Source organism: Austrofundulus limnaeus, unplaced genomic scaffold (genome assembly GCF_001266775.1).
Source record: "Austrofundulus limnaeus strain Quisiro unplaced genomic scaffold, Austrofundulus_limnaeus-1.0 Scaffold24, whole genome shotgun sequence".
NCBI lineage: Eukaryota > Metazoa > Chordata > Actinopteri > Cyprinodontiformes > Rivulidae > Austrofundulus > Austrofundulus limnaeus.
Window position 1 is genome coordinate 558,579 of NW_013952426.1, and position 6,994 is coordinate 565,572.

Below are 6,994 nucleotides of genomic sequence, written 5' to 3' on the forward strand. Positions count from 1 at the left end.
ACTTTGCATCTCTTTAATATGCTCCTACCATTTCTGACACTCCCACTTCAGTGCATCTTCGCAACTATGCTTCGGGGGAAAAACACTCTGTGGGGCGGGAGCTTGGCTGCAGACTGAGTTCCAGGGAGGAGCTAGGTACAAACAGCCGGTTCTTTGTACCAGCAAGCACCAGGCAGCTCCACATGGCTACCACAGGAGATTCAAGGATTTCTCGAACATGCATGAATGAGTCAAAGCAACACTCTGGGTATGTTTTTGATAACATGATATAAATCTCAGACAAAGTCAATTTTGCATAGTAACACCCAGCCCCAAAGGTTGTCCGTGCTGAGATAACATATACTGTAGAAATGTAGCTGTAAATATGAACATCAAAGCCATAATTACAGCAATAATGGTAACTGACATGAGATCTCTTTAAAGTGGATCTAAATAAAATAAATCAAAATAAAATCAATTTTAAACACATTTGAACTTTTTTCAACTTAGTATTCAGCTTCAGAATAGAATCAGTGTAGGTCACTAAATAAATGTAATGGGGTAAACAACAATAATTTGTTGTACAAAATACTTTCAATACCAACTTTAAAGGAGCTTCAAGACCAAAATCGGTGCGCGTTGAACTCATTGCTAAGTTCTGCAGTGAGCCCTGTGTTCCACCTTAAATAACTGTAGAGTTGAGTACAAATTAGAGTTTTCAAAACTGTGAGTGGACGAGCAGAGAGCTCCTAGTTTGCATGCACTCTGTCTGCTACAACATTGGATTTCTATGGTTTAAAAATACAAATAGATAAATAATAATTCTAAAAAAAACCCTCTTGTTGTCCGTCTCTATTGGAAAAAAAAAAAAGAAGAATGTCACCGCATCAGGGTCAAAGTTAAACTAAATTCAACTTTGACCAAGAAAGCAGCAAAGACTTTGTCGCTTTTGGTGTAAAATGCCTTCTGACTCTCCAAATTAAAAAAAAGAAAAAAAAAGAAAAAAAAACTATAGGTTTAACCTGTGCATGAAAATGTGGTAGCAACGCTAGTCATCATCTTTAGAAAATAACCAGATGCATGAAAAGAATCCTACACTATGCTTCAATGAACACTTGTTTCACACGTCCGTCACAGTCCACTTTAAGCTCCGTTAAAGCTTGTTTTGTACCAAATGCACACCAACACAGAGGATTGTGTTTAGAGTAGGTTCTACATACTTGTGTGCAAGCCCATTTCTGTACCAGTTGGTGTGTTTTGAGTCACCTCCTTCCTCCACACCCTGCAGTCTATTGTTAACAGACTTTTATTAGAGTCCTGTTGTGTTGTTGATGCACACAAACTCAGGTACACTACCCGTACCCACACACCCACACACAAAACAGCTCTACAGCTAATAACCTTGAAGGTTTTATTAAGAAGGCGATAAGCTGTGAAAAAACATTTAATATAAAATTATATTGATTTGGCAACTCCATTTTAAAGCACTGCTTTGACTCGAGGCTAAAATCAGGCTATATTTTTTTTCAGCCAGTACTGGTGTGAAAACTTCAGCTGGTGGTGGCACACACAGTCACTTTGATTGCAGCAAAAAGAAAGGCACACACTAGGGTAAAGCCAGAAGATAGGCAACATATAAACTCTTATAAATGCATGTTGTCAGATTTCAGACTGAGGGAAAATGGTGGAATCCTGATTTTTTTTGTACAAATAGCAGAATACACATAGATATATTTTTTAATCTTGGAAAGGAAAGCAAGCATCACAAACTTTCAAGTTTCTGTCCCTTCACCGCATCACAACTGTGTAGCTGAAGTGATTCACTACATTAGAAAAAAAGACTTCGTTTGTGATTGAAGATCTCCAGGAACTACGGAGAAGTACTCTCTAGAAGGGAGCCAGCGCAAAATAAATCCAACTTTAGTACCAACAGGAAGTGTTACAAGATCTTTAAAAATATCCTCTCAATGCAGACAGCTGAATCAAAATAGCCTCAAGTTTCGGCCATAATTATTCCTTAAGAGAATTGATACCTCAATGCAGACTTGACTCATCGCTACATAAGCCAGAAACAACTCCTACATCCTAATTTTTATCCACTCGGCTCTTGGGACAAAATTTATGAAATGCCAGAAAAGGGAGCCATCAAGCTAATTAGCTGGAATCAGAGTAAAAGTTTATCTGTAATCACTGCCATGGTTCTCCATTTTCAAAAAAAAATCAATATAGGACAAACACATCATCCATTGTACCATTTGTAGAATGAAATGTCCACCAGTGACAACTGTTTTAGATTCCACTTTTGATCTCATCAATACTCTTCTAATTTGTTATAAAACTTTGATTTATAATGAATTAGGGCTATTCTTAGGCCAGAAAAAAAGGCTGCTTTATTTTAGTGGAACAGTATAGAAAAAAATTGAATAGTGCACATAAATGCAGGTTGTGGTCTTATGGGCTGGAATCATGGGGAGCGACCAATGGCAGCAACAGATGTCAGTCATCGCCAGCTGGTTGAAGCCCAACTCACAGGACACGATTGCGACAGCAGCATTTTGAATCACACTTTTGGGTCACTGTCTCAAATAAATTTGGTTAGATTTCATTCGAGGTTGGGAAAAAAACTGACTGGTGTGCATTACCACCACCAGCTGATACTGAGAATTTGATTGTATATTATATATATATGAACACCTGTTCATTTATATATTTATACATTTGCCAAACAAATGCTTTTCTAATAAGGTGTTAGAGAGAATTGCTGTTTTAATGCTAAAATTAACGCTTTTAAAACATGTACAAAGCTATTTATTGTAAAGAATTTGATATTTTTATGCATTACTGCTGCTTGTGCTAATGCTAATTATTTAGAGGTGTAGTCTAACTGATGCATTCCATTAACATGACTGGTTCTGGCCTTGCAATGGAAACGTTAAAAAACAAGAAAACTGAATAGGACAACAGCTAAATGCATAATACTTTTAGATTGAGATCAGGCATAGTCAAGAATATTTAATAGCACAATATTTGACACGATGTTATCAGCTTTTTTTGTGGTTACAAGTAAATTTCTAGGGTGAGTGGCATTTTGATAAGCAGACTAATCTTTCTGTATTTTTGTTGATTACACAACCTGTTTTTTGGGTTTCCTATTTTGACCTAGACATGATTTGTTTTCCCTTTCCTTTTTCTTATTTGTTTTTCATTAAATTCTGCAGTCAGAAATCTTTGGGATTTGCAAACCAATAAAAACATAAAAGGCTCAGAGTGAGCTAAAGAGGGAAGAAAATCTTGTCCTGTGCATTATGCCTTGTTCATCATCTAAACTCTTTACAAGCTCAAAATGCATTGATTTTCCCCATCCTCCTACTGATGTAGGATTCAGATGGCTCACAGATGAGTTTAATGCATTTATATAAGTGGCTTGTAAATGAACTTCAATATATTAGACTCAAATGAAAAATTGCAGACTGAGTTCAACTTTTTTTCTATAAGAAAAAAAAGTTGCCTTTCTTTTGCTTCAAACTTGGATTGGACTGAAGTTTTCTGAAAGGAGTACACATTTCATTCTGTTAAAAAAAAACTAGATTTGACGTCTCCAAATCAGACAAAGAATGACCACCAAATCAGTAAAGGTGAAGGTCTTTTCACTGAGGGGATTCATTTAGTGGTGAAATAAAGCTTTGAAGAACTTTAATAGTAAATTAGACTAAAACTCTCAACAGTACAGGCACTTAAACACTGAAAACAGCAAACACTCCTCTCATTACAATATACTCTTTGGATAATACCACATACCAATGTAAAGATTGAGCTTTTAGCTTTACTTTAAGGGTTGCGTGGCTCAGATGTGAACAATGGAGGTGACTTTAAAAATAATGTCCTCTTTCTGTATTCTGCGACCACAATCGCCACTGAAGATGCAGTCATCATTTCAACATTGGTAAAAGAAGTCGAATTAGCTTCTGAATTATTAATAATAGAGCAGTGCTTCAGGAACAATGGGCTGTATTTTTCTCAAAGTTAAAAAGGGACAAAGTCACTTGTCAGGGGACATTATGGAAAATGTGCTTGATTATCAGACGACCTTAGAAAATGGTGTTGCCAAAAAGAAATCTATGATAGGAAACAGTTACATCACTAAAGGAGAGGGACAATACTAAACGATGTGAGTTTGCCAATATACGTGACAGACAGACGCTTGATCGTTATCACTTTTTCATAAACTGATCCATCAGCTTCCACAGAAATAAATCGTACCACATTTCTTGTAGTCATCAAAAGAGAAATGCGTGTTCTATTAGTTTTGAAAATGAAAAGTGTGTCCCCTTCACCATCGGATTCAGACTCTTTAGGTGGCTGATTTATGCCCTCTCACTTCTGTAGACATGCAAGATTGTAATTAGTGGAAACAAGCCCCTTTTCTATTGTTGACTATTACAGTTTCCTGTTTCATAAGCAGCAGGGATGAGCTATATTACTAAATAGAACTCTATTAAAAATTAAACTAGATGGATGCAGGAAGAGCCAATCAAACAAGTCACTGCAGTGTTTCTGGCCCTTTGGGCCTGTGTATCTCTCTGACAAAAGAACAATTTCACTTTTAAGCTCTGAATTCGAGATAGATGGGTTAAAAGCTGAGGTGCTAAATGAAATATGGAAATCCATGCCCATGAATAATTGAGAAGACACAGCTTCAGAACCCTTCAAATACTTATCAAAAGCAAATTTGTTCTCATCAATATTTAATGTTAAACTGAAACCAAAATGTATTTGATTCATGGAGTTGACAGCTATCTGCTTCGTACCAGAAAACCCCTCCAGCAAGGAGCAACCAGGAACTGTATTTGGAGATAACTGCTTAAAAGTTGCTCAGCTTCAGACTTTTTAAAAACAATTTTTTTAAAAGATGTGTGCTAAATAAACGTTCCATCAGAAGAGGTTATACTTTGTTTTTTTATTTATGCACATGCCCTGATGGACTGTCAAGAGTAAGGTAGTATCTTATTAGCTTTATCAGTTATGTCAAATTGCCAAAGCAAAATCTTATATTTCACCAAAATAACTCAAAACACTTGTCCATGCCTTTATCATCAATGGACTGGACTGCCACAACTTATTTTTGTGTTGGCCTTAAACAATCATCTCTCTATCACCAACAGTTAGTCCAGAAAACTGCTGCACATCTTTTAACAAGTACCAGAAGGCCAGTTCTCTTAGGGCTGGGCGATATGGCTGAAAAATGCATCACAATGTAAGTGTTAAATGTCAGTCATTATCAATGGATGGATAGAATATTAGTGAAAAACTTTTCTCGAAAATTGTAGGTGTGTAATTAATGTAGGAGATATGTTTGTCTATATGAATAAGGTATAAACTACCTAAAGCCTACAAATAAGGACCTGGAGGAAAAAAAGGGCTGATTAATCCTGCCAAACTGGTGAAGTGACCTTTCCTCTTTTATCCACAATTTCCTCTCGAGCTTTTTCACTCTTCTCCTTTTACTTCACGTCATTCTTTTCTATTTTATATGACACGATGGTGAAACATAAAACTGCTACTGCACATGTTACTCAACATGTTGCTAGCTTACCAAAACATGAGGGAGATAGTTGATGCCAACAACCTTGCTTAGCTGGGTCATGAGAGGATGAGCAGCTAGAACGTTTCTTCTGCCTACATCCCCCAGAATGAGTTCAGTAAAGTATCAACATTTTATCTGACATATTTTCTATTGATAATGATTTATTTGTATATTGTGATAGATATTATTGTTTTTTATTGATATGATCACATGTCTTTCGTGATATATATTATTATTGTTGTATTGCCCATTCTCTTAAAACAGTCTTACATTTAGACTTGCAAATGTGGTGAATCTTACTTTTGTTGCAGTTTTAGAAAATGCCTTCAAATTGTTCTCCATTTATTACAGGTTTCTGTCAGGTAAAACAAAGCAATTACCATTACCATTTTCTCACAGCACAAATAGACAGTAATATATTCATAAATCACACAGAGACTTATTTTGTTTATGTACAGCAAACTTGTAATGTTTGCCTTCTTGAAGACATTTAACTCAACTGCCTGCACATCTTCCTGTATTAGAACTTTATTGTCTGGGGATTCTGCATCCTTTAAAACTCAAACAAAGCTCAGGTGTTCATACCTTCTTAGATCATTGTCATTTATCTGTCCCATCGTCTGCTAGCAAAATTAAACAAAAAACAGTAAAAGCAAACTTCACTTAACTTTGGTAGACAGATAAAGCATGTGCCGGATGAGAATTTAAACATTTCTAGTATAGAGCTAAATCTTTTGTATTCAAAATTCATAGTATTTTTTACATTACCTCTCTAGGCTTTAGGTAGTTTATGCTTTATTCATATAGGCAGACCTATCTCCTGCATAAATTACACACCCACACTTTCCGAGAAAAGTATTTCACTAATATTCAATCCATCCATTTCCTTTACTTACTTCTCCTTTTTCAAATCACATGGCAGCTGGTGCATATCTGCAGCAATCACTGTGCAAGAGGCAGAGGAGAACATGCAGACTCCATCCAAAAAGAAGCCAAGCCGAAATGCGATCTTGTGACCTTCTTGCTAAGAGGCCACAACCCGTTTCACTAATATTCTCCACCTGAAACCGTTCGGTGATGAGTATAAGCAAAAGGTAAGGCCAGCGGCTGTATTTTCAACTGAGCATTACTTGTGCTGCAGGTGTGGATGGAGGGGTTAGGCTGAGGTCAGAGTAGGCTGAGGTGGTCCATCTCCAGCCTGGTAAAATAACAGATTTCCCACGAGAGTGAGAGCCAGTCAGACGAAAACAGACATATAAACTACTGCAGCGTAAAGTAAAGGGTCATCCGAGCCAGCTACTACACACAGGAGGTGAGAGGGTCGGCAGGCTGGTGGATGGATGTGGTAGATGTTTGTGTGTTTGACTGAACACAGGTGTGTGTGTGTGTGTGTGTGTGTGTGTGTGTGTGTGTGTGTGTGTGTGTGTGTGT

The 6,994-nt window shown here is 36.9% G+C and overlaps 1 protein-coding gene across 1 annotated transcript in view; it reads right to left on the bottom strand.

Moving 5' to 3' along the window:
• Nucleotides 1-6,994, bottom strand: part of brinp2 (bone morphogenetic protein/retinoic acid inducible neural-specific 2) — a gene marked incomplete at its 5' end in the record, with an annotated part of 239,201 nt that overhangs the window by 61,666 nt on the left and 170,541 nt on the right.